The 7869-nt window shown below is 44.4% G+C and overlaps 1 pseudogene; it reads right to left on the bottom strand.

Annotated features, from left to right (window-relative positions):
* Positions 1-5805: 5805 nt before the first annotated feature.
* On the bottom strand, positions 5806-6846 carry LOC133221774 (cytochrome b-like; annotated as a pseudogene).
* Between the last annotated feature and the right edge of the window lie 1023 nt (positions 6847-7869).

Genomic DNA, 7869 nt, shown 5'->3' with positions numbered 1-7869 from the left:
AGTGCACCTTCCGGTACACTTACCTTGTTACGACTTGCCTCATCTTCAGCTATTTGTTGTATTAGGTAGTATGTTGTGTTGGAGCTTGTGAGGAGGGTGACGGGCGGTGTGTACGTGCCCTAGGACCAGTTTAAATGGGGCTTGATTGTCCCTCTTTACTGCTAAATCCGCCTTCTGGGAGTGGGTTTCATACTCCCTTTCGTTGGTATTCTATTATTAGAAAATGTAGCCCATTTCTTCCACCTCGTGGGCTATACCTTGACCTGTCTTGTTAGCGGGTTATGGCTTTTGGGCTCACTTTTATGCTCTCATTGGAGGTGGGCTGGCGACGGCGGTATGTAGGCTGTTTTGGCGAGAAGTGGTCGGGTGTATCGTGGGTTATCGATTATAGAACAGGCTCCTCTAGATGGGTTTAGGGCACCGCCAAGTCCTTAGAGTTTTAAGCGTTTGTGCTCGTAATTCTCGGGCGGATGTTTATGTGCTGGAAACATCAGGATTTAGGGCCAGGCATAGTGGGGTATCTAATCCCAGTTTGTGTCCTGGCTTTCGTGAGGTGGGATGGATCATGGGGTTAAGATCATTTTTAGTGTTGGGCTTCTGAGTATCTTTAGCTTGTGACGGCTGAGGTGAGTAGTTTGATCTTAATTGGTGTATGATAGTCTTAGGTCACTCTTTACGCCGTAGACTGTTAATTTGGGTCTCTTGTATAACCGCGGTGGCTGGCACAAGATTTACCGGCCCTAGGTTGCTCTAACTAAGTCAGGCTTACGCCTATTGCTTAATGTTAACTACTGCTGAATACCCGTGGGGGTGTGGCTGGACGAGGTGTCTTGGGCTACTGGGTGTGTGCCTGATACCTGCTCCTTTTGTCTTAGTAAGGGGTTGGGGGCGTTTGCACTGGAACGTAGATGCTTGCATGTATGTGTTGAGCAATAATTAATGGTAAGGTTAGGACTGAGTCTTTTTTGTCCTTGGGAGTGGTGTCCATCTTGGCGTCTTCAGTGCCATGCTTTTGGTTTAAGCTACAGGGACGGGGTATGTGTTTTGTTTTGGGATACATGTTTTGTTTGTTTTGTTTTATGTGCTGGGAGGTTCGCTGGTTTTGGTGGGGTGAAGGGACAGTGGTTGTTTGGAGTTGGTATTTTGTGGTTTGTTATTGTTTATGTTTGGGTGGGTGAACTGGGTTGGGTTGGGTGTGGATGTTTATTGGATATTTGGGTGGAGGTTTGTTAAAAGTTAAGGTAATAAACGTTGTGTTTAAGATGTTTGGGATTTTAGGAGTAAAATTAAGTAAAGTTAAAAAAGTTAAACAAATAAAGAGGCAAATTTTACAAAAAAATTGGGAATTACCCTACTGGAGTACGGTGGTGGCTGGTGGTGGTGACAAACACCTTTTCAATGATTGGTAAATTGAGAGGTGTGTTCGTTTGTTTGTAACGTTTGTCAGGGGTGTAAAAAAGGTGAAAATGACGATATAAAGTTTTCCTGCTGGAGTCGACACTAATCAAAAATTTGTAAGTGCTTAAAGTTCTGAAATTATGTCCTACGACCATTTAAAAGAATTATGGCATGTAGGGGGATAGTGGATACACCATAACCAGATGGCTGAGAAAGTGCATCAGTGTGAGAATGATACCGCCAAATACTTCAACCGTATCATTAATTAATCCCTGAGGACCAGAACAGACCGAAGGACATAGGGCACACGTCAAGAGATTGTGTTTACCCGCCGGTAGGCGCATCGAGGGGCAAATTGAAGGGATCGAGAGAAAAGAAATACCAAAAGTATTATAGGCACTTGAGTGATCTAATCATGCGGCAAAAGGTACGCAGACTAGAGGTGATGACTTTGAAGATAATAGAATACTCAATCAAACAGATCATGGCCCTGACCGAGGAACCAGAGGCACGGTGGAGTACAAGTCGTGCGAGGGGTGTAGGGGGAAAGAATGATCCTGACGCTAGACGTGATAAATACCGACTCCGTTGAGTGGAGGCGCAGCTTCGTGAGAAGACCGACCAATAAATAACCTGGTACCTGACGTTGGTCCTCCGTGACATGGAATCGATGTGTACAGCTAAGAAACCAACCGGACAAGTTATGACCTGAACCACCCAGCTTCGCTGATACCCAAGCACTTCCATATGCTGTAACCTATAGAAGTTAAGAGAAGTACTCTACTGACCTAGACCATTAATAATTTACCATGATTAGTCATTAAGCATCCACTCCCTGAAGCAAGACAGAACTAGATCAATCCATTATCCATTCACACATGATATGGCATAAGAACATGAAAATTCTAATCTACAAATAGACTTAATGTAATGTATAAGGGACAATCTTATAATGCCCGATACACATAGTCTGTATAAGTAACCCACATTTGCCAATGGGGGGTAAGGGGGGTCCTCTATATAGGGGATTAATAATGGTTAATAGGGCCCTACGCTGAGATGGTAGGGCCCTATTGTGGTTGGGGGTATTGGTTGGTATAAGGCGAGGGGTTTATGACAGGGGCTTGTGTTGGGTTATGTGTGGTGTGTTGTGGTGTATTTGGGGTGTTGGCTTTTGGGTTGGGGTGGTGGGGTTTGATGGGGTATATTTGTGTGGTGTGCTGAGGCTGGTAAGATTCCCATACTTTATGGTAGGGTGTATTATGGTGATTTGGGGGATGTAGAGTAGGTGATGTTGTTAGTGTTGGGGTGTGTTTTATTGGATTGGGGTTTGATGGGGTATATTTGTGTGGTGTGCTGAGGCTGGTAAGATTCCCATACTTTATGGTAGGGTGTATTATGGTGATTTGGGGGATGTAGAGTAGGTGATGTTGTTAGTGTTGGGGTGTGTTTTATTGGATTGGGTTTTGGTGGGGTATATTTGTGTGGTGTGCTAGGTGGAAAGATTCCCATACTTTATGGAGGGTGTATTATGGTGATTTGGGGAATATGTAGAGTAGGTGATGTTGTTAGTGTTGGGGTGTGTTTTATTGGATTGGGGTTTGATGGGTATATTTGTGTGGTGTGCTGAGGCTGGTAAGATTCCCATACTTTATGGTAGGGTGTATTATGGTGATATGTGCGTGAGAGGTGATGTTGTTAGTGTTGGGGTGTGTTTTATTGGATTGGGGTTTGATGGGGGTAGATTGTGTGGTGTGCTGAGGCTGGTAAGATTCCCATACTTTATGGTAGGGTGTATTATGGTGATTTGGGGGATATAGAGTAGGTGATGTTGTTAGTGTTGGGGTGTGTTTTATTGGATTGGGGTTTGATGGGGTATATTTGTGTGGTGTGCTGAGGCTGGTAAGATTCCCATACTTTATGGTAGGGTGTATTATGGTGATTTGGGGGATATAGAGTAGGTGATGTTGTTAGTGTTGGGGTGTGTTTTATTGGATTGGGGTTTGATGGGGTATATTTGTGTGGTGTGCTGAGGCTGGTAAGATTCCCATACTTTATGGTAGGGTGTATTATGGTGATTTGGGGGATGTAGAGTAGGTGATGTTGTTAGTGTTGGGGTGTGTTTTATTGGATTGGGGTTTGGTGGGGTATATTTGTGTGGTGTGCTGAGGCTGGTAAGATTCCCATACTTTATGGTAGGGTGTATTATGGTGATTTGGGGGATGTAGAGTAGGTGATGTTGTTAGTGTTGGGGTGTGTTTTATTGGATTGGGTTTTGGTGGGGTGAAGGGACAGTGGTTGTTTGGAGTTGGTATTTTGTGGTTTGTTATTGTTTATGTTTGGGTGGGTGAACTGGGTTGGGTTGGGTGTGGATGTTTATTGGATATTTGGGTGGAGGTTTGTTAAAAGTTAAGGTAATAAACGTTGTGTTTAAGATGTTTAAAGGTTTCAGGTAGGAGTAAAATTAAGTAAAGTTAAAAAAGTTAAACAAATAAAGAGGCAAATTTTAACAAAAAAATTGGAATTACCCTACTGGAGTACGGTGGGGGCTACGGTGGTGGCTGGTGGCGGTGACAAACACCTTTTCAATGATTGGTAAATTGAGAGGGTGTGTCCGTTTGTTTGTAACGTTTGTCAGGGGTGTAAAAAAGGTGAAAATGACGATATAAAGTTTTCCTGCTGGAGTCGACACTAATCAAAAATTTGTTAGTGCTTAAAGTTCTGAAATTATGTCCTACGACCATTTAAAAGAATTATGGCATGTAGGGGGATAGTGGATACACCATAACCAGATGGCTGAGAAAGTGCATCAGTGTGAGAATGATACCGCCAAATACTTCAACCGTATCATTAATTAATCCCTGAGGACCAGAACAGACCGAAGGACATAGGGCACACGTCAAGAGATTGTGTTTACCCGCCGGTAGGCGCATCGAGGGGCAAGTTGAAGGGATCGAGAGAAAAGAAATACCAAAAGTATTATAGGCACTTGAGTGATCTAATCATGCGGCAAAAGGTACGCAGACTAGAGGTGATGACTTTGAAGATAATAGAATACTCAATCAAACAGGCCATGGCCCTGACCGAGGAACCAGAGGCACGGTGGAGTACAAGTCGTGCGAGGGGTGTAGGGGGAAAGAATGATCCTGACGCTAGACGTGATAAATACCGACTCCGTTGAGTGGAGGCGCAGCTTCGTGAGAAGACCGACCAATAAATAACCTGGTACCTGACGTTGGTCCTCCGTGACATAGAATCGATGTGTACAGCTAAGAAACCAACCGGACAAGTTATGACCTGAGCCATTCAGCTTCGCTGATACCCAAGCACTTCCATATGCTGTAACCTATAGAAGTTAAGAGAAGTACTCTACTGACCTAGACCATTAAAGTACACTATGAATAATCATTAAGACTCCACTCCTTGAAGTAGGACAGAACTAGATCAACCTACTATCCACCTATACAGTATATAGTACAAGAACATGAAGACTCTAGTCATCAAGAGACTTAATGTAATGTATAAGGGACAATCCTATAATGCCCGATACACATAGTCTGTATAAGTAACCCACATTTGCCAATGGGGGGTAAGGGGGGTCCTCTATATAGGGGATTAATAATGGTTAATAGGGCCCTACGCTGAGATGGTAGGGCCCTATTGTGGTTGGGGGTTCTCATAGTTGAGAGGACAACGATGGTTTTTCAGGCCATAGACCTTGGATAACTCCAAGTGAGAACATTATGACCTACTTTGTGTTGCTTTTAGGGTTTGGGTTTGTTTTGGCGGCGTTATTGGTAGCTTCCAACCCGTCCCCATACTACGGGGTTGTTGGGTTAGTTTTTGGTTCTGTTATAGGGTGTGGGTGGTTGGTGAGTTTAGGCGCTTCTTTTGTGTCTTTAGTGCTTTTTATGGTCTATTTGGGTGGGATGTTGGTGGTTTTTGTGTATTCTGTGTCATTGGCTGCTGACCCATTCCCTCAGGCTTGGGATGGTTGGCGTGTTGTGGGATATGCTTTAGGGTTTGTTTTGGTCTTTGGTGTGGGGTTTACGGTTTGGGGGTGGGAGGGTGGAGGGTTTGGGGTAAGCACTGTTGATAGTGTGGGGACATCTTTTGCTCGGTTGGATTTTAGTGGGGTAGCTTTGTTTTATTCTTGTGGGGTGGGGATATTCTTAGTGGCTGGTTGGGGATTGCTGTTGACCCTGTTTGTTGTGTTGGAGCTTGTGCGGGGTTTATCTCGGGGAGCCATTCGGGCTGTTTAGGGTCAGAAAGTAGTTTTAATGTAAAATGCCAGCTTTGGGAGTTGGTGATGGAGGTTTTAATCCTCTTTTTCTGATTCTAACTCTAAGAAGGGTAAATCTTCGTTCTTTGGTTTACAAGACCAATGTTTTTTGTAAACTATTAGAGTTAATTGAGGATTGTGTTTTCTAAGGAGGAGGTGATGGGGAATAGGATTAGGATGATAGTGAAGTAGGTTAGTGAGGCTAACTGTCCGATGATGATGAATGGGTGTTCTACTGGTTGACTTCCTACTCATGTTAGGATAAATAGGTTAGCGGCTAGGGTTCAGAATAGTAACTGAGAGATGGGACGAAAGGCTATGGTCCGTTGTTTGGATTTGTGGAGGAGTGGGCTTAGGAATAGGATTAGTACGGAGGCTGCTAGGGCTAGGACACCTCCTAGTTTATTGGGGATTGAGCGTAGAATTGCGTATGCGAAAAGGAAGTATCATTCTGGTTTAATATGTGGGGGGGTTACTAGTGGATTTGCCGGGGTAAAGTTTTCGGGGTCTCCTAGTAGGTTGGGTGAGAATAGGGCGAGGGTGGTTAGTAGGAGGAGTATAACTGTAAAGCCTAGGAGATCTTTTAGGGAGAAGTATGGGTGGAATGGGATTTTATCGCAGTTAGATGAGATGCCTAGGGGGTTGTTTGATCCCGTTTCGTGTAGGAAGGTCAGGTGGATGAGAGCTAGGCCGGTGATTATGAATGGGAGTAGGAAGTGTAGAGCGAAGAATCGAGTGAGAGTGGGGTTGTCTACGGAGAATCCACCTCAGGCCCATTCTACTAGGGTTTGTCCGATGTAGGGGATGGCGGAGAATAGATTTGTAATAACTGTAGCCCCTCAGAATGATATTTGGCCTCATGGGAGGACGTAACCCACGAAGGCTGTTGCTATAAGGGTGAGTAAGAGGATGACTCCGGTGTTTCAGGTTTCTTTGTAGAGGTATGAGCCATAGTAGAAGCCTCGAGCGATATGGAGGTAGATGCAGATGAAGAAGAATGATGCTCCGTTTGCGTGTAGGTTGCGGATTAGTCATCCATATTGTACGTTTCGGCATGTGTTGGCTACGGAGGAGAAGGCTAGGGAAGTATCTGCAGTGTAATGGGTGGCTAGGAGTAGGCCTGTTAGGATTTGTGTTGTTAGGCAGATTCCTAGGAGGGATCCAAAGTTTCATCAGGCGGAGATATTGGGGGGGGTTGGTAAGTCAATTAGGGAGTTGTTTACTGTCTTTAGGAGGGGGTGGAATTTTCGTAGGTTGGGGGCCATTAGGGTTGGGTTATAGGGATAGTAGGATGATTAAGATGGATAGTGCGGATGATCCTAGGTATGTTTTGATTAATCCTTTGTGTAATGTGGTTGAAGTTTTGGCCGCTAAGACTTGTAAGCTAGCGAGTCCTTCTGGTCCGATTTTTTTGTATCAGGATGAGTCGATTAGGTGGTTGGCAATTTTTTGCCCGGTGTTTAATAGGGCTGTGGAGCTTGGGCGATGGGTTAGGAGATTGAAGTACCCTAGTGTAGATGAGAAGTTTAAGTAGTGGTTTTGTTTAGGGTGGGTTATGGTGTGGGTTAGGGTTGTGAGCTCTAGGGCGAGGATAATGCCTAGGACGGATACTATGATGGCTGTGGTTTTTGTTGGTAGGGATATTGTCATGGGAGGAGTGTGTGTTGGAGTTATGTATAGTGTAATGAATATGCCTGCTGTAATACTTCCTAGAGCTAGACGGGTGATTGGGTTTGTGATTTGTGGGTTGTTTTCGTTTATTGGGGTGATTGTTGGTATGCGGGTGAATCCTGTTTGCACTAAGAGGGTTATTCGGAGGCTGTACGTTGCGGTGAAGGTTGTGGCTAGGAGGGTTAGGAGAAGTGCTCAGGTGTTAAGGTAGGAGGTGTTTAGGTTTTCGATGATAAGGTCTTTTGAGAAGAATCCTGCTAGGAAGGGAGTTCCTATAAGTGCGAGGCTTCCGATTGTTAAGCAGGAGGTGGTTGTTGGGAGTATTTTTTGTAATCCTCCTATTTTTCGAATGTCTTGTTCTCCATTTAGGCTGTGGATGATTGATCCTGAGCATAGGAATAGTATGGCTTTGAAGAAGGCGTGGGTTGAAATGTGAAGGAAGGCTAGTTGTGGGAGGTTGAGTCCGATGGTGGTTATTATTAGTCCTAGTTGGCTAGATGTGGAGAAAGCAATGATTT

The sequence above is a fragment of the Neopsephotus bourkii genome, unplaced genomic scaffold, assembly GCF_033783945.1.
Source record: "Neopsephotus bourkii isolate Nb327-2 ecotype Australia unplaced genomic scaffold, CSIRO-AGI_Nbou_v1 NB_1548, whole genome shotgun sequence".
Lineage (NCBI taxonomy): Eukaryota > Metazoa > Chordata > Aves > Psittaciformes > Psittacidae > Neopsephotus > Neopsephotus bourkii.
The sequence above is the reverse complement of the archived record's forward strand: the minus strand, read 5'-3'. Positions and strand labels throughout refer to the sequence as shown.